Source organism: Leucoraja erinacea, chromosome 10 (assembly GCF_028641065.1).
Source record: "Leucoraja erinacea ecotype New England chromosome 10, Leri_hhj_1, whole genome shotgun sequence".
In the NCBI taxonomy this organism is placed as follows: domain Eukaryota; kingdom Metazoa; phylum Chordata; class Chondrichthyes; order Rajiformes; family Rajidae; genus Leucoraja; species Leucoraja erinaceus.
Window position 1 is genome coordinate 12,902,019 of NC_073386.1, and position 19,006 is coordinate 12,921,024.

A 19,006-nucleotide genomic window follows, 5' to 3' on the forward strand; every position below is an offset into this window, starting at 1 on the left:
ACGATTAATGGTTGGTGGGCAAGAGGGGTTGCTGTTTCCCTGCTGCATGGCTCCATGAACACTGGGGAAACAAAAATGTGCACACCAGCACATCAGGAAAATGATGCAAGTGTAGCTTAAATTGCTATTTAAGTGCCCTCGCCCTCGTTTTCTGGGTTAATATGGGCGGTTACTTCACGCTGAGTCACACTCACTAAACACCCTTTGCCTTTGAACTCAGTTACCTGCCAATCTCCCTTCTGGTCTAGTTCAAGGTTGTTCGCCTGTTTACATATTTGGGTCAGTGGGAGCTTCAAAGATTTTCCGGCATTTCATGTTTTCATTTTATATCTCTGCCTTTTGCTAGAGATTTTGCTCCTTAGTTCCCCATTAGCTTCCTTTTGGTTGACTTTTTGGATCCGATGTATTTGAAGGCAGGGGAATTTGAATGTGCTCAATGGTGTTATATTACATCATCTGACAATTGCATACGCATTTCATTCAACACCTCCATAATTGGAAAATCTATCTTGGTTCCTAACTCAATCAACAAACCTGCTCTTTGGTTCTGATAAACTGAAACTTCCTGTTTTGTGGATATCTGATTTTCCAGCTTTTCTTTTATTCCATTTGTCTTTTCATGCCTTCTGAGATGTCGGAAACAAAGTTACTTTACTTTAGTTTTGTTTAGAGATGCAGTGCAAAAACAGGCCCTTCGGCCCACCGAGTCCGCGCTGACCAGTAATCCCTGTACACTAACACTATCCTACGAACACAAGGGACAATTTACAATTATACCAACTAAACTGCGTGTCTTTGGAGTGTGGAAGGAAGCCGGAGATCGCGGAGAAAGCCCACACTGGTCTCAGGGAGAACGGACAAACTCAGTACAGACAGCACCCCTAGTCAGGATCGAACCTGGGTCTCTGGCGCTGTAAGGCAGCAACTCTATGGCTGCGTCACCAAGCCGCCCTTATTATTTGAATTCTGGTAACTCTTATGCCAAATGAGCAACAGCTTGAAAATGGCACATGCTATGGTTGTTTACAGAGAGAGTGAACAACGGTTGTATTTTGTCATGTGTAATCAATTCTACGGATTCACCACCATCATTATCAAGTGGATTCCTTTATTCTAAACACGTGATCATCTACACCTTTGTTCTACCTGAAGAAGAGTCTCAACCCAAAACGTCACCCATTCCTTCTCTCCAGAGATGCTGCCTGAGTTACTCCAGCTTTTCGTGTCTATCTTTTGTTCCTCCAAAATTCCATACCTGCCTTTATAACCTCAGACACAAACCACCTCCTCCCATTCTGCAGGTTTCACTTCCAGTTTGGGTCCTGACTACAAATCATTCTGTTATGTGAAAGTAGACTATTATCTAAATGGTGGCCGATTAGGAAAAGGGGAGATGCAACGAGACCTGGGTGTCATGGTACACCAGTCATTGAAAGTAGGCATGCAGGTGCAGCAGGCAGTAAAGAAAGTGAATGGTATGTTGGCATTCATAGCAAAACGATTTGAGTATAGGAGCAGGGAGGTTCTGCTGCAGTTGTACAGGGTCTTGGTGAGACCACACCTGGAGTATTGCGTACAGTTTTGGTCTCCAAATCTGAGGAAGGACATTATTGCCATTGAGAGAGTGCAGAGAAGGTTCACCAGACTGATTCCTGGGATGTCAGGACTTTGTTATGAAGAAAGACCGGATAGACTCGGATTGTACTCGCTAGAATTTAGGAGATTGAGGGGGGATCTTATAGAAACTTACAAAATTCTTAAGGGAATGGACAGGCTAGATGCAGGAAGATTGTTCCCGATGTTGGGGAAGTCCAGGACAAGGGGTCACAGCTTAAGGATAGAGGTGAAATCCTTTAGAACCGAGATGAGAAAAACATTTTTCACGCAGAGAGTGGTGAATCTCTGGAACTCTCTGCCACAGAAGGTAGTTGAGGCCAGTTCATTGGCTATACTTAAGAGGGAGTTAGATGTGGCCCTTGTGGCTAGAGGGATCAGGGGGTATGGAGAGAAGGCAGGTACGGGATACCGAGTTGGATGATCAGCCATGATCATATTGAATGGCGGTGCAGGCTCGAAGGGCCAAATGGCCTACTCCTGCACCTATTTTCTATGTTTCTATGTTTTCCATGTGTTCACAACATTCACAAATGAGCCCTTTGATATGGAACTGTTCCTCCCTTTTTAAAGAAGAGCTTATCATCGTTTCTCCTTAAAAAGTCCACTCGTAACCCCACTTTCACAATCACTTTCGCAGAACTAAATTTAAAATTAGACACAAAAAGCTGGAGTAACTCAGCGGGTCAGATAGCATCTCTGGAGAAAAGGAATAGGTGACGTTTTGGGTGGAGACCCTTCTTCAGACTGAATTTAAATTTAGTTTGGTGATTCAGCATGGAAACAGGCCCTTTGGCCCACCATATCCACACTGACCATCAATCACCCATTCACACTATCTGAGAATTCTGTTATCCCATGTTATCATCCACTCCTCCACTCCCTACACATTAAGACAAATGTTTTCTATAACCCCACACATCTGAGTTTGGGAGGAAAGCAGAGCACTTGGAGAAATCGTATGCAGTCACAGAGAGAACGTACAAACTCCACATAGACAGCATACGTGGTCAGGATCGAACCCAGGTCTCTGGCGCTGAGGCTGCATACTCTGCCTCCTTATTGTTCCACCACTGCTCCTAAATGTTCTTCCTGTGATGATTATGTGTATTGTTGCCATCTAACTAAGCTCTCGCATGGTGTGAGAGTTGTATAGAACAAAACTAGGCCCAGGCTTCCTGATGTAGCTACCAGCATCAGTGCCGCAGAAAGCATTTTATCGGGATGCATCACAGCATGGTTGGGAAACAGCTCCAACCAAGACCGCAAGAAATTGCAGAGAATTTTGGACGCAACCCAGACCGTCACACAAACCAATCTCCCTTCCATTGACTCCAATTACACCTCACATTGCCTCGACAAGGCCACCAGCATAATCAAGGATATCACATCTGGCTGCTCCCTCTTCTCCCCTCTCACATCAGGCAAGAGGTACAGATGCACACCTCCAGATTCAGGGACAGTTCCTTCACAGTTGTTATCAGGCAACTGAACCTTCTACGAACAAGTGAAGAGCAGTCCTGAGCTATTATCTACCTAATTGGATACCCTCGGACTACCTTTAATCAGACTCCACTGGACTTTATCTTGCACTAAACGTTATTCGCGCTATTCCCAATATCATGTTTCTGTACATTGTGGATGGATCGATTGTGAACATGTATTGTTCTTCCGCTGACTGGTTAGCACACAACAAAAACTTTTCACTGTATCTCGGTACATGGGAGAGTAAACTAAACCAAACTAAACATGAACCCAATTTACATGCCTTCATGACTAGGCAAATCAAGCACTTGCTGAGATGCTTCATCAACGTCATCAGAGAGCTACCCTAACTACCTCTTCAAACAATGCATTCCGCATTCCAACCACTCCCTCAGTGGAAAAAATCATCTTTTGTTCAGTCCCTGGATAGAATGCCCTTGAGTTAGAATTGTACAACGCAGAAACGGGTTCTTCAGCCCCTAATGTCCCCGCTGATCTCTTTTGTTGGCACAGTTGTCCACATTTGTACCATCAATTCCAAGCCTTTCTCATTACGTCTTCTAAATGACTCTTTAAATGAGAGATTGTGCTTCATTCTACCACCTACCTTTGCAGTGCATCGCAGATATCAGCCACTGTTTTTATAAAAAAAGTTTAATTACAAATCCCTTTTAAAACTCCTTCTTCTTACTTTAGAGCTTGCCCTCTTTAGTTTAGATACCCCATGGGAAAAAGGATTCAAGCCATGTACCGTATCGATACTGCTCATGATTTTATCAGGTCCATCAGCCTGTCCATCCACCAGTCCTTCACCGTTTCAGGGTGAACCTATCTGAAGAAGGGTCTCGACCCGAAACGTCACCCATTCCCTCTCTCCAGACGTACTGCCTGCTGAGTTACTCCAGCTTTTTGTGTCTGCCCTCATTCCATAACAAGTTTTCCACTCCAGGCAACATCTTAGACAACCTCCTTTGCATCCTTACCAGCACAATCACATCCTTCCTATAACGTGGCCATCAGCATTGCATACTCCATGTGCTAACAAGTTGCAATATAACGTCCCAACTCTTGCATTGACCTATAAAGGCAAGCATGTCATATGCTTTCTTTACCACCTTACTGACCGGTGTTGCCATTTTCAGGGAATTGTCGACTTGGAGTCCTTGGGGACTCGTGCAACATGTACATAGAAAAGTTCTGTGTGGTTGCAATCCATGTTTTCTTGTCCATCTTGTGCCATCAACCAGGATGACCTTCCCTTTCCTTTGTTATTATCATAAATTGTTCTGTCCGCTCTTTTGCCCTTTGTTCCAAGGCAGGCACACATCTCCTCTATCAGTTATCCTCCACTGTATTTGAAGAAACACTGGCTTGGAAGATTCTGTTGCATTTCGTCCACAATCGCTTCACGTCATCCATTCAATCCCAAGAAAATCTCACCCATGGAGAATGTTGTTGACACACAACTTTGCATCTACATCGAAGATAGACACAAAATGCTGGAGTGACTCAGCAGGTCAGGCAGCATCTCTGGAAAAAAGGAACCGGGTGATGTTTCCGGTCGGGACCCTTCTTCAAACTGAGATTTGCATCCACATCAGCGGCACTCACAAGTGATGTTGCTGTTCCATCACGTTACATCAAAATCTAAACGAGTATAAGCTTTGACATCTCAACAATGTCAAAATGCAGCAACATCCAACAAGAGATTTTGATGCTAATTTATAATTTGGACATGGGATGTGGATGTCATTGGCAATCCTGATATTTAAGTTGTTTTTTGAATTAGCCCAGAACTAAGGTAATTCATTCCATCAACCTTTTTGACAAATCTCACAGATCCAGCCAGATAACATATAATTATATACCCTGCCTTGGCTGTTACTTTTATGTGAAATGTTATTAAAAGAATGTCACATAGTTTCTGGGCCCCAAGCTTCTCATTTATCTTTTGCTTCCTCCACTCCCTTCTCACATAAGTGTCCAAAAATTCTGAAATTCTCATTGCTGACTCATTTCCTGCTTACACTTCAAGTAACCTGGAAAATTGTGATCTTGCACTCACAAATTCACCAGTCAGCACTTGCGTCACCCAGGTCAACTATCTCATTCTGGTCTGATGGGTGGACGTCAATATGGCCATTCCAATTGTTCCATAGACCTCTGCCATTGCAATTCTGCTGTGTCATTTGACCACTAGTTATTTACTGCTCAATTACCTGAGGCCAACCTTTCATTTCCACTTACCAAAGAGACTGCAGACGTTTGAATCTGCAGCAAAAGAACAACCTGCTGGAGGAACTTATGAGGCCGGGGATAGACAGATCACTGTGTGAATAGGAAGAAGAATTAAAATGGCTTGTAGCTGGGAGATCCAGATGGCTGAAATATCCTCCCTTTTCAGGAAACGTGGCCTCGCCCCCACTGGTTGATGGAGCCCTCACCCTCATCTCCTCCACTTCCCACATTTCTGCTCACACCCTGTCACTTGGGAGGAAAATGGAGGTAGCGTTCTCTTGGTCCTCATCTTTCAACCCACCAGCCTCCACATCCAGTGCATCATTCTTTATCATTTCTGCTGGCTACAACACCACCGGTCATACCTTCCACCAGCCCCCACCCAACCTGGTTCTGCTTTCTACAAGAACTACTCTCTCAGCAACTCCCTGATTTATTCATGTCCAACCTTACCCCTCCCCAGGCCCATCGTCTGCAACCACAGGAGGTGAAACGCTTTTCCCTGCATCTCACTCTCAACTCCATTCAGGGACCATATAACCATATAACAATTACAGCATGGAAACAGGCCATCTCTGGCCCTACAAGTCCGTGCCGAACACTTATTTTCCCCTAGTCCCATATACCTGCACTCAGACCATAACCCTCCATTTCTTTCCCATCCATATACCTATCCAATTTATTTTTAAATGATAAAATCGAACCTGCCTCCACCACTTTCACTGGAAGCTCATTCCACACAGCTACCATTCTCTGAGTAAAGAAGTCCCCCCTCATGTTACCCTTAAATTTGCCACAAGTTTAACTTGCCACAAGAACTGCCACAGAAGGCTGTGGAGGCCATCAGTGGATATTTTTAAAGAAGAGATAGATAGATTCTTGATTAGTACAGGTGTCAGAGGTTATAGCGAGAAGGCGGGAGAATGGGGTTAGGAGGGAGAAATGGATCAGCCATGATTGAACGGTGGAGTACACTATATGGGCCGAATGGCCTAATTCTACTCCTATTCCTTATGACCTTATGACCTAAGCAGCCCTTCCAGGTGAAACAGATTCACATTGCACCTCCACCAAAATCGTCTATTTCGTTTGTACTCTCAGCATGGCCTCTTGGACACTGGTGAGGAATAGATCAGGTAGATGCACAGAATCTCTTGCCCAGAGAAGGGGAATCAAGAACCAGAGAACATAGGTTCAAGGTGAAGGGGAAAAGACTTAATAGGAATCTGAGGAGTAACTTTTTAACACAAAGGGTAGTGGGTGTATGGAACAAGCTGCCAGAGGAGGTAGTTCAGGCATGGATTATCCCAACATTTAAGAAACAGTTAAACAGGTACGCGGATAGATCATAAAAGAGAAACCTGTGTAATTTGACTTTCGGAACTTGGTCTATAATAAGAAACACATCCTCAATTACTGAGGAAAAATTGTTTCCACCCAGTTGTGAATCTGTGGAATTCTCTGCCACAGAAGGCAGTGGAGGCTAATTCACTGGATGTATTTAAGAGAGAGTTACATATAGCTCTCAGGGCTAACGGAATCAAGGGATATGGGAGAAAAGCATGAACAGGGTTCTGATTCTGGATGATTAACCATGATCATATTGAATGGCGGTGCTGACTTTAAGGCCAAAATAGCCTACTCCAGCACCTACTTTCTATGTTTCTACTCCTCCAAGTTTATTTTCAAAGTGGAATTGGCATTCCCCAGTTTAGAATGTTGACTCCTATCTGTATCCTTTTCCATAACTAAATCTATCTGACAATTGTTACTCCTTCATTTTGCCCAGTTCATTCCCTAAAATTAAAACTCAAATTACACATTCCAACCTGGTTTTGTTGGTGGGCTTGCTACATGTTGGCTAGACGAGTTCTCATGCATCAAAACACTGAGCTCTCTATGCCTTTTACGCTGTCTACATCTCTGTTGACAATGGAGTATTTGAAAGCCCCATTATTAATGTTGCTTTTCCATCACTTTAAGATTCTTTGCAGGTCCATGGTATATTCTCCACAGTTTTTGAGGTCCGTTTTTGGGGAAGTGGGAGGTGATCCCTTCATTCAGCCCATGCAATAACGTTAGAGATGCTGCCTTACAGCGCCAGAGACTGACGTTCGATCCCGATTACGGGTGTTGTCTGTGTGGAGTTTGTACGTTGTCCCCGTGACCTTCGTGGATGTTCTCCAGGTGCTCTGGTCTCCTCCCACACTCCAAAGACGTATAGGTTTGTAGGCTAATTGGCTTGGTAAAATTGTAAATTGTCCCTAGTGTATGCAGGATAGTGTTAGTGTGTGAGGATCGCTGATTGGTGTGTTCTCGGTGGGGTGAAGGGCCCATTTCCATGCTGTATCTCAAGTCAAGTCAAGTCAAGTCAAGTTTATTCGTCACATACACATACGAGATGTGCAGTGAAATGAAAAGTGGCTCTCTTTAATTTATCTCTAAATTAAATTAAAATAATGCTTCATTTCATGAACACATCTCGCATCAGTGCTTATTTATTATGGAAAGCTTGTAACCAGAAACATTAATCTTCTAGCCCTGTGCTTCATTGGCCTTCTTTTGGTCATAGCTAAATTATATTTACATGTTCTTCTGGCTGTGCTGTGGATATTTTGCATTTATGTGTACACCATTAGGTACAGCCAGACTCAATTTTGTCTGTTTTTTTATTATTCGTTCTGCCTTCCAAACTTTCACATTGCTTTTCGGACTTCTATTGTTCCATGTTGCTTTTGTCCCGTAAGAATCCGTGCTCAGCTTCCCACCTCTATTTCACGGTGGATTACATTATTTCCAGCAGGACTAGCAAGCATATTTGCAGCGGTAGTAGTCCAAGCCATTTTAAGATGCAGCCTACCTGGTCTGTATTGGCTGCACCTTTCCCAGAACAGGTCCTAACATCGCAAGAATTTAAAGCCTAACTACTGTGCAGTCTTTCTGTTTCTGTGCTGACTGTATGTGACACAAGAATCCATTTGGTTCCTACCTTTTTAATGTAGTTCCTATCTGCTTAAAAATGTGCCCACTAAACTTTGTCTCTCCACCTTATCCTTTCTTTATCAAGATCATTGTCGCTGACATGGATCGCAGGATCTGTCTGTTAGCTCGAGCCCCTACAGAGTTAAGGACATGTATTTCACAGGTCTGAGGTACCCTGTCTCACCTCTATCCATAAGTTTAACTCGGGAGGGATTTAAAAAAAAAGTACCAGAACGTCATCTTTGGCCCACAAAAATATTAAATACAAACACCAAATTTCAGAAAGAGATCAAGCCCTTCAATCCCCTCTCTCACCAAAACGGCAGGTTGCAGATACAGGACTCTGGCGACGTGGATCACATTCTACTTAAGTAGAAGTGTATAATACAAATATATTTCAAATTCACTTTTGACATGAGACTAAATTTGCAAAATAGGGTATTAATTAATTCCCAAGGTGACAAATCTTTCAAGATGAGCTGTATTTCTGGTTTGCATGATTTGTGCTAAAAAATTGACGAACTACTAAGCGGCACAGTGGCACACTGCCTCACAGCACCAGGGACCCGGGATTCAACCCTGACTATGGGTGCTATCTGTACGGAGTTTATATATTCTCCGTGCCTGTGTGGGCTTTCTCCAGGTGCACAGTTTTCTCCCACATTCCAAAGGTGGGTAGGTTTGTAGGTTAATTGGCTTTGGTAAAATTGTAAATTGTCCCTAGAGTGTAGGATAGTGTTAGTGTACGGGGTGATCACTGGTCGGCGTGGACTCAGTGGGCTGAAGGGCCTGTTTCCACTCTGTATCTCTAAAATCTACTATTAATTTTGTCAGTGAACTAGCATAGCACGCAAGTTGTTCGAAATCATTAATGTTCATTGTGTTATGAACTTCACTGTGGGGAAGAATTACCCTGTTATAATTCTTCATGCTATTAAATGGGTATATAAATCTAATTGTTGTAGAACCAGTCAGAGTTGCTTGTGTATTGGTTCTTTCAGCTAAGTGATGGAAAATTAAATTGGGAAAGTCAAAACTAATGGTTCCCAACACAAACTCTGTTCCCTCGCAACTGATTCTGATCCTTAGTACCTGTTTGAAACATAATCATACTTCAATGGCTTAGAGGCACGTTCAACTTGATCTGAGCATTAGACCACAGATTCCAGATATCACTAAGGCATTTTATTTCTGCCTCCGAAACATGATCTGCCTCCTCCCCTCAGCTTGTTTGTTGATAAAGTCTTCAATAACTACTATAATCAACAAAATTAGATGAGCAACAGCAGTAAGTTGTGGAGTTGTGGGAGAAGCCAGGTGAATGGGGTTGAGAGGAAAAGATAGATCAGCCATGATTGAATGGCGTAGTAGACTTGATGGGCCAAATGGCCTAATGCTGCTGAGAACTTAAGGTGGCCCTCAACTCCACCTTTGTTTTGAGATTTAACTATTTCAACAAACCACCTGCCTGTTTCCATCCTGCCACCTCCATATACTTACCACCATCCAAGTCTCCATTGCCCCTGTCTGACTTACAACAAGTCCTGTTCCATCCATCACTACCATGCTTATTGACTTGTCTTGTGACACATTGAAATATATCAATGTTCTCTTCCTGGTTTTCAAAATTCAGCTAATGCTTCAGCAAATGATTTTTTAAAATAAATTAACAGAAACAAAAAATCTGCAAACAACACTCAGCAGGTCAGGCAGCATCCACAGAAATAGGCTTCCATCTGGAATGCACGCAAAGTCCGGCACCCTATCCAACTCATGAACCAATAATCGGCCATGAGGAGGGGTGGTGGTGTCGACGGTAAGTGAAGGTCCGAAAGTTGCACAGCTGGCCGGGCTGCCGACCGACGGGGCTATGGGTGAGGCGGGGCCGGATGCGGCCCTCCGACCCGACAGTCCCCTCCATCTGAGTAGCAGCAGTCAAATATGGGACAAGGGCGGTCCCGTATGGAACAAACCAATTTAGCCCAATATGCGAGATGTCCCGGCTAATACGGGACAGATGGCAACCGTAGTTGTGGAGGCCAAGATATTGTGTATTTTTAAAGCGGAGATGGATACATTCTTGATTAGTAGGGGTGTCAAATGTTATGGGAAGAAGGCAGGAGAATGGGGTTGAGAAGGAAAAATAGCTCAGCCATAATTAAATGGAAGTGCAGAGTTGATGGGCCAAATCGCCTAATTCTACTCCCATGTCTTATGGTAGGAGGAGGAGGCATAAATCAATCTCGGTGCCTCTTTACGTCTGTTTCCCTCTTAAATTGTTTTACTTGTAACTAAACATTTGTTAATCGGTGTTAACATCTCACAGGATATTTTTGTAGCAAACCAAGTTTGGTTTATGTTAATGTTTTATCTCACTAAAGGAGTTACATTTACACAAATGTTATTGTTTTTAGTATAAGGAAGTTAACTACAAATTAAATATTTGACTGTGAACGCCAATTACAACATATTTAGCTTCAGTGCACCGATGAGGCTTACATATATTTCAGCTCAAAGTGAATGCATTGATGTATTCACTGAAGCTTTTGAAAGAATTGGGCATATTTAACATCAGGAAAGTTAAAGTTCTCTTTCAATGAGGCTCACTGTACAACACCATCCTCTGAAAAATGAACTCCACAATAAGATCCTAGGAAAGATGGACCATTTCCCATATGTTGGGAACCACCAGCATAGTCCACCACCAGCATAATCAAGGACGACTCGTACCTCGGCTGCTCCCATCGGGCAAAAGGCATAGAAATGTGAAAACGCACACCTCCAGATTCAGGGACAATTTCTTCCCAGCTGTTATCAGGCAACTGAACCAACAACTAGCGAGCAGTCTTGAACTATTATACAATACTTGGTTTTATACAGCGCTAATTTTAATGCTGGAAAAAGAAAACGAATCAAGATAAACAAGAGAATCAGATAAAAGAATCAAGATTTTTTTTTTAAATCAACATTTCCAATCAACGCTAATTTTGGTATTACTCAATCTTCCTCTGCCAGCATTTAAAACGGACACACTCCAAACTGCATTGAAAACATGTTGCTCAGTTTCTGCTTTGTCATTATGAGAAAGCATGTCAGTAATTTAGGTGTCAATCACATTTACCTTTCACGGTTGAATGATTGCAAATGCAATTGAATGAGGTAATTTTTTCCTTTCTCCAGTTTAGTTGAGCGGAACTTCAGTATATAAACTTTCATGAAAGTGCGGTGATCCTTTAATTGTCTGTAGTTACGCATTATTCAATCCAGTTTTATAATAATTTTACGGTTCTGATTAAATTAATTCAATAATTTCTAATTACGCAACCAATTTGACAGATTGAGAGGAAAAAATATTTATTTTATCAAGATGCAAGAACATTTAACAATAAATGGTATTCTAGGGACAAAATATTGCAGATGATGAAAATTTGGGATAAAATCGGAACACCTTGTGACTCATCAGCAAATAATGAGCATCTGCCTGCAATTGTATTTCATTCTTCCCATAACCTTAGATATTCAGGCAGCATCCATGATGATAAATTTGAATCTGCACCAAATTATGTCATTATTGGAAATCGTCACATCAACACACAAAATAGCAAAAAAGAATCCAATAGACGTAAAAATTCAGCTGACAATGGACCAGCCAGGCGTGGACTTTATTCAACTAAATCGACTAATATACTGCATTATCATGTGAGTAGCAAAACTGGAAATGCTGGATTAACTCGAATTGCAAGTAACGAGACGTTGGTACATATTAAAAAGACACAAGCTTTGTGAGAAACTCAGCAGGTCAAACAACATTTTTTGGAAATATGGATTGGTGATGTATTGAGTAGGACATTTTCTCAGTCTGACTGTAGTGGGGGGGGGGAGAAAATTGAAAGAGAGGAGGGGCAGGCCAGCACCTGGCGAGTGATAGGTGGATACATGCGAGGGCTATTTTAGATAGGCATGTGTTTCCTCAAAGGCCAAAGATGAAAAGACAAAAGGCATGTGATAAGGATAGTAGAGATGCAAATTGTGGCAATGGAGGAGGCACAGGACATAAAGATCAGTATGGGGATGGGTAGGGGAGTAAGAGTGGTTAGCAACTGGGAGATTCAGTTGGCCTTGGCAGTCCGAGTGCAAGTGTTCAATAAAATGGTCACCGAGTCTCGCTGAGGTAAGGAGGCCACTTCAGGAACATCAAATGCAGTAGACGAGGTTAGAGGAGGTGCACGTGAACTTCTGTCTCACCTGGAAGGCTTGCTGGAGTCCCTGGACAGATGTGAGGGAGGAGGTCATCGAGTCATAGAGCATGGAAACAAGCCCTTTGGCCCAACTTGCCCACACCGGCCAACATGTCCCAGTCATACTAATCGCACCTGCCTGTGTTTGGCCCGTATCCCTCTAAACCTGTCCTATCCATATACGTCTTATTGTTTCTTAAACGTTGCAATGGTCCCTGCCTCATCTATCACCTCTGGCACCTCGTTCTGCACACCCACCACCCTTTGTGTGAATAAAGTACCCCTCAGATTCCTATTCTTTTCCCTTTCTCCTTAAACCTATGTCCTCTGATTCTCGTTTCCCATACTCTGGGCAAGAGATTGTACGTCTGCCCAATCTATCCCTCTCATGATTTCATACACCTTGAGAAGGTCACCCCGCATCCTCCTGCGCTCCATGGAATAGAGTTCCAGCCTTCTCAACCTCTCCCTATAGCTCAGACCCTTGGGTCCTGGCAACATCCTCGTAAATCTTCTCTGTACCCTTTCCAGGTATAGGAACAGGTGTTACATCTCATGTATTTGCAGCGGAAAGTACATGGAGAGAGGGTGGTGTGGGTGGGAAGGGATGAGTGAACTAAGGAGTTGCGGAGGGAGCAGTCTCTGTGGTAGGTGGAAAGGAGTGGGGATAGGATGATGTGAATGGTGGCAGGAACACGTTAAAGTAGTAGAAATGTCGGAGAATGGTGTGTTGGATTTGGAGGCTGCTGGGGTTTAAGGTAAAGACCAGGGGAACTCTGTCCTAGTTCTGTCAGGAGAGAGGGGGAGCAAGAGCAGAACCACGGGACACAAGAGATGCGGGCAAGGGATCCATCTATGACAACAGGAGGGGAAGCACATTTACTAAAGAAAGAGGACATCCTAAATGTCCTAGAATAGAAAGTCTCATCAAAAAGATTGATGTTGCATCGGCAGTTGGAAATAAAAAAAGGTCTAGAGAGGGTTGAAGGCTGGCAGGAGGAGTCATAAGGAAGAAGAATGCTGGAGACAGGAGATTGGGTGGGTGGTCACTGGGAGATAAGGACTGCTTACCAGCGAAAAGGGAATGGAGGATGAGGAGACGGAAGAGCTCAACGTCCTGACGGGCTCAGAACTCATTGAGGGGCGGGGTACAAAGGTAAGGCCTCCTTTGAGAACTGACCATTCAAAGTTGTAGAGGAGAAAGTTAGGGCCTGGCGGAAACCCAACAGGGGTAAGGGCTAGTGTCAGACTTGGGCTCTGAGGAGGGAAAAGTGGTGTGGCCGCGGGGTGGCAGTGTGGAGCCGGGTGTGAGGGGGTGGTGTAGTGGAGGGGGTGTGAGGGGATGGTGTAGGAGAGGAGGGGGTATGGGGATGGTGTAGTTGAGGAGGGAGTGTGAGTGGATGGTGTAGTGGAGGGGGTGGTGTAGGGGAGCAGAGTGTGAGTGGATGGTGTAGGGAAAGGGAGTGTGAGGGGATGGTGTAGGAGTGGAGGGGGGGGGTATGGGGATGGTGTAGGGGAGGAGGGTGTGAGGGGATGGTGTAGAAGAGGGGTGGTGGTGTAGGAGAGGAGGGAGTGTGAGGATGATGGTGTAGAGTGGATGGGGGTATGGGGATGGTGTGGGGGAGGAGGGGATGGTGTAGGGAAAGGGAGTGTGAGAGGGGTGGGTGTAGGAGTGGGGGGGGGTATGGGGATGGTGTAGGGGAGGGGGGTGTGAGGGGATGGGGGTGGTGTAGAGGGGGGTGGTGGTGTAGGAGAGGAGGGAGTGTGAGGGGATGGTGTAGGAGTGGATGGGGGTATGGGGATGGTGTGGGGGGGAGGAGGGGGATGGTGTAGGGGTGAAGTGTGAGGGAGTGTGAGGGGATGGTGTAGGAGTGGGGGGGGGGTATGGGGTTGGTGTAGGGGAGGGGGTGTGTGTGGAGAGGGGGGAGAAGAGGATGGTGGGAGGTGGATGGGGGGGGGGGATGGTGTGGGGGGAGGGGATGGTGTAGAGGGGGGGTGTGGGGGTTGGTGTAGAGGGGGAGGGGTGGTGGTGTAGGAGAGGGGGGAGTGGGGATGGTGTAGGAGAGGGGAGAGTGCGAAGGGATGGTGTAGGGGGATAGAGGAAGGAGCATGGTTGGCCTCGGGGAAGGACGGCAGGACCCAGTGATATATTGAGGTCCCCTGTGGCAGGAACGAGGGGAGCAATAGGACCCAGTGGAGTCGGGCAGTTTAGTGAAGCGGTTTGAAGCAGCAGCGTGGAGACCTGCGGCCTGGAGCCCAGTTGAGGCTCCGCCCCCCCCGGCCTGCTGGCGGCCGCAGGGGGAGAGAGAAGGAGAAGTAGGGAGAGAGGAAGAGAAGAATGAGGGAGGGAGGAAGGAGGGAGAGATGGAGGGAGGGAAGGAGGGAGAGAGGAGAAGGGAGAGAGGAAGGAGGGAGGGAGGGAGGAGGGAGGGAGGGAGGGAGGAGAAGAAGGAGGGAGGGAGGGAGAAGGAGGGAGAGAAGAATGAGGGAGAAGGAGGGAGAGAGGGAGAGAAGAATGAGGGAGGGAGGGAAGAATGAGGGAGGGAGGGAGAAGTAGGGAGAGAGGGAGAGGGAGAGAAGAATGAGGGAGGGAGGAAGAAAGGGAGTGGGAGTGCGAATGGGGGAGCGGGATGAGGAGGCGAGAATCGGCTGAGTCTGCGGCCCGGGCCCGGGCTTGAGGAGGCCGAGATGGTCGGTGGGCCTCGGAGTTGTAGTTGGAGGGAGAGCGGGCCAGGCCTCAACTGTGGAGGGGGGACCCAAGACTCCATGTCCCCCACAGATGCTGCCTGACCTGCTGAGTTCCTCCAGCACTTCGTGTCTTGCCCCAGTTCCCTGCATCTTGCGATCAAGAGTGTTTTATTGTCATGTATGTCCCAGGTGGAAGAATCTTACCTTGCAGCAGCACAACACAACATGTAAACATACTCTCTGTCCTGTGAAATGAAATGCCTTTATTTGTCGTTGTAAGCACTGCATACAACGAAATTGTTGTTGTCACTATCATTACCTTTTCCAACTTGGAGTAGATGGGACACAAAGTGCTGGGGTAACTCAGTGGGACAAGAAGCATCTGTGGGACAACATGGGTAGGCGAGATTTAGGATCTAAGAGACCCTCAATCAGTCTGGAGAAGATATGCTATAGGAAGGAACTGCAGATGCTGCTTTATACCAAAGTGCTGGAGTGATCCAGTAGGCCAGGCAGCATCTCTTCTGCAAAGATAGACATAAAGTGTTGGAGTAACTCAGAGGGTCAGACAACATCTCTGGAGAAAAAGGTTGGGAGAGGTTTTGGGTCAGAGACACCTGTCCTTTTTCTCCAGAGATTTCCGTTCCTTCATCCAGCAATTCTTACATCTGCGGCATCTCCTCTGCAGACTGATTGAGGGGCCAGACCCTAATCACCGTTCATCCCTTTGCCCCAGAGATGCTGTTGTTCCTTCATCCCACAGTTCCTTCATGTAGGCAGCATCTATTCTTTAGCCTGATTGAGGGCTCAGATCCTAATCATTGCCTATCCTTTTTTTTTCTCCAGAGATTTACTGTTCCTTCATACGTCTGTTCCTACATCTGCGGTTCCTTCCTGCAACATCTCTTCTTCAGATTGATTGGGGGCATAGATCCTAAACGTCACCAATCCATGTTCTCCAGAGATGCTGCCTGACCCACTGAATTACTCCAGCACTTTGTTTCCATCTCTAAAAGAGATGCTGCCTGACCTGCTGAGTTACTCCAGCACTCTGACCTTTTTTGTTTTGCAAGGCTGCATCTGCAGTTCCTCTTTTTCATCCTAGAATAGATGGGATTAGTCACCTTCAACTCGGGAACACGACCCTATCTCTCTCCACTGATTCCTGTTTTGATATGGATTTAGCAACAGGACGAGCAATGGTTTGCCTAGGTGGGGAATTTGCGCCAACCCACTTGTAACTGCTCAACTGATTTTGCCGCGGTGCAGTGGATGCAGGATTAAGTGTATCCATTATCGTTCAGACAAATCACATTCCACTTTTTTTTACGCCGATTGGTAGACAGATCAGACCACATCCGAGATGCACTAACAATAATATTTATCGTAAACATCCCTTTGGGCTGTAGTGGGTGGAGCCAGCGTTACATAAATCAGACACACCTGGCTGGCTCCGACACTGCTCTTGTCTCCTTGATCAGGTAAGGACTGTATTGGAGAGGCACTGAATGAAAACGTTTAACGGAATGAAACCAACTGGGTTTAGTGTAGTTTAGTGTCTGAAGAAGGGTTTCGGCCCGAAACGTTGCCTATTTCCTTCGCTCCATAGATGCTGCTGCACCCGCTGAGTTTCTCCAGCTTTTTTGTGTACCTTGGGTTTAGTGTAGGTCCTGTCCACTGAACCGCTTCTCTCTGTTTTTTTCTCTCTCGCTCAAGGTCAATACTTTGCTAATGTTAATATTGTTGGCGATATTTTTAACGCGAGTTGATTGTCTCGGAATGGTTCACTGACCTACACGAACCTTTCACTGATACACGGTTCGTATTGTTTACACCGAGAGGGCTGGTTGCTGATTGCCAGTGGGAATTGAGGGCTGCAGACGCTTGCGGGATATCTTCAGTTTATTTTAGAGATGCGAGCTGTGTCGAGGGATTGCTGAACCCTCCTGGTTGTCTTTCACAGAGGAAGACTTGTGTTCCGGTTACTCGCGTGAAAACATCAACAGCTACACCGCCTCCACTCTGCGAGGAAGTGTGTGTACTTTGTGGTGTCTTTCCATTGCTCCCTCTATCGACTGGGTGCTGTGTGAGTGGGAACTTGTAGAAAGAGATGGGTGTGGGACAGGGGAGAGAAACTTGTGACTAGGTGGATGAAATAGGATAGGAAAAGGGTAAAATTGAAGGAGAATAAAATTGAAGGGAGGGAAGTTTGAGGAAAGGAAATCAGAATGAACGAGTGAAATGTGGGATTTTAGAACTAATTCAGGGTGGAATTTTGGAAAAACAAGGCGGGGTTGCACTGGGATAGGTCGCATCTGCTCCCAGGATGAGGTGTTCCACACCAGGGCATCGGAAATGTCCTCATTCTTCAGGGAACGGGGGTTCCCCTCCCCTACTATAGATGAGGCTCTCACCAGGGTTTCTTCAATACCCTGCAACACTGCTCTCTCTCCTCATCTCCCCCACTCAGAACAAGGGCAGGGTCCCCCTAGTCCTCACCTTCCACCCCACTAGCCGTCACATACAACAAATAGTTCTCCTTCATTTTCACCACCTCCAATGTGACCCCACCACTCACCACATCTTCGCATCTCCCCCTCCCCCCGTCTGCTTTCCGCAAAGACCGCTCCCTCCGTAACCTCCTGATCAATTCTTCCCTTCCCACCCGCATCACCTCCTCCCCGGCACTTTCCCTTGCAACTGCAGGAGATGCTACACTTGTCGCTTTACCTTCCCCCTCGACTCCATTCAAGGATCAAGGACCCAAGCAGTCGTTCCAGGTGCGACATAGGTTCACCTGCACATCCTCCAACCTCATCTATTGCATTCGCCGCTCTAGATGTCAGCTGATCTATATCGGTGAGACCAAAGGTAGGCTTGGTGATCGTTTCGCCGAACACCTCCGCTCGGTCCGCATTAACCAACCTGATTTCCCTGTGGCTCAGCACTTCAACTCCCCCCTCCCATTCCGAATCCGACCTTTCAGTCCTGGGCCTCCTCCATGGCCAGAGTGAGAACCACCGGAAATTGGAGGAGCAGCACCTCGTGTTCCGCTTGGGCAGTCTGCACCCCAGCGGCTTGAACATTGACTTCTCCAATTTCCGTTAGGCCTTGCTATCCCCCGCTCTCCATCCCCATCCCCAGCTCTCCCTCAGCCCTCTGGCTCCTCCTTCCTTTCTTCTTACCGCCCCACCCTGCATCAGTCTGAAGAAGGGTTTCGGCCCGAAACATTGCCTATTTCCTTTGCTACATAAATTCTGCCCCCCTAGCTGAGTTTCTCCAGCACTTTTGTCCCCCATCCCCTCTTCCCCCCCCCCCCCCCCCCCCCACGCCTTCCATCGTACAGAACATTTGACAACAAAACTTTTAAATGTGTTTTAATTTCAAGCGCCTTTTGTTTTTGTTGGTAGTTGAAAAAACGGACAAGAAATAATCATAACATTTCCTGATTTTGCAAAGTCATACAAATTATGTTTTGCTTGTGGGAAAAAAATCTGAGTATTTTGAAAGTATGTGTTCTCCTTTTGATGTATATTTCATTTTGATTTGAATTTAGAATCATCAAACCATGACTTTAATAAAGGGGGTATATGTTTGTACTTTTTAAAAATAAGACTTTCGAGACATCTAAAATGCATTAGAATGCACTCTCTTGCCCAGAGTAGGTGAATCGAGGACCAGAGGACAGATTTAAGGTGAAGGGGACAAGATTTCAGAGGAATCTGAGGGGTAAAGTTTCCCCCACAAAGGGTGGTGGGTGT

At 45.7% G+C, this 19,006-nt stretch overlaps 1 protein-coding gene across 1 annotated transcript in view; it reads left to right on the forward strand.

Moving 5' to 3' along the window:
• Nucleotides 1–16,600: 16,600 nt before the first annotated feature.
• Nucleotides 16,601–19,006, forward strand: part of zgc:163022 (putative ferric-chelate reductase 1) — a 35,357-nt gene continuing 32,951 nt past the window's right edge. Inside the window, exon 1 of the mRNA XM_055641493.1 lies at nucleotides 16,601–16,726. The gene's annotated coding sequence lies outside the window, so the exon portion shown is untranslated. The remainder of the gene's footprint in view (nucleotides 16,727–19,006) is intronic.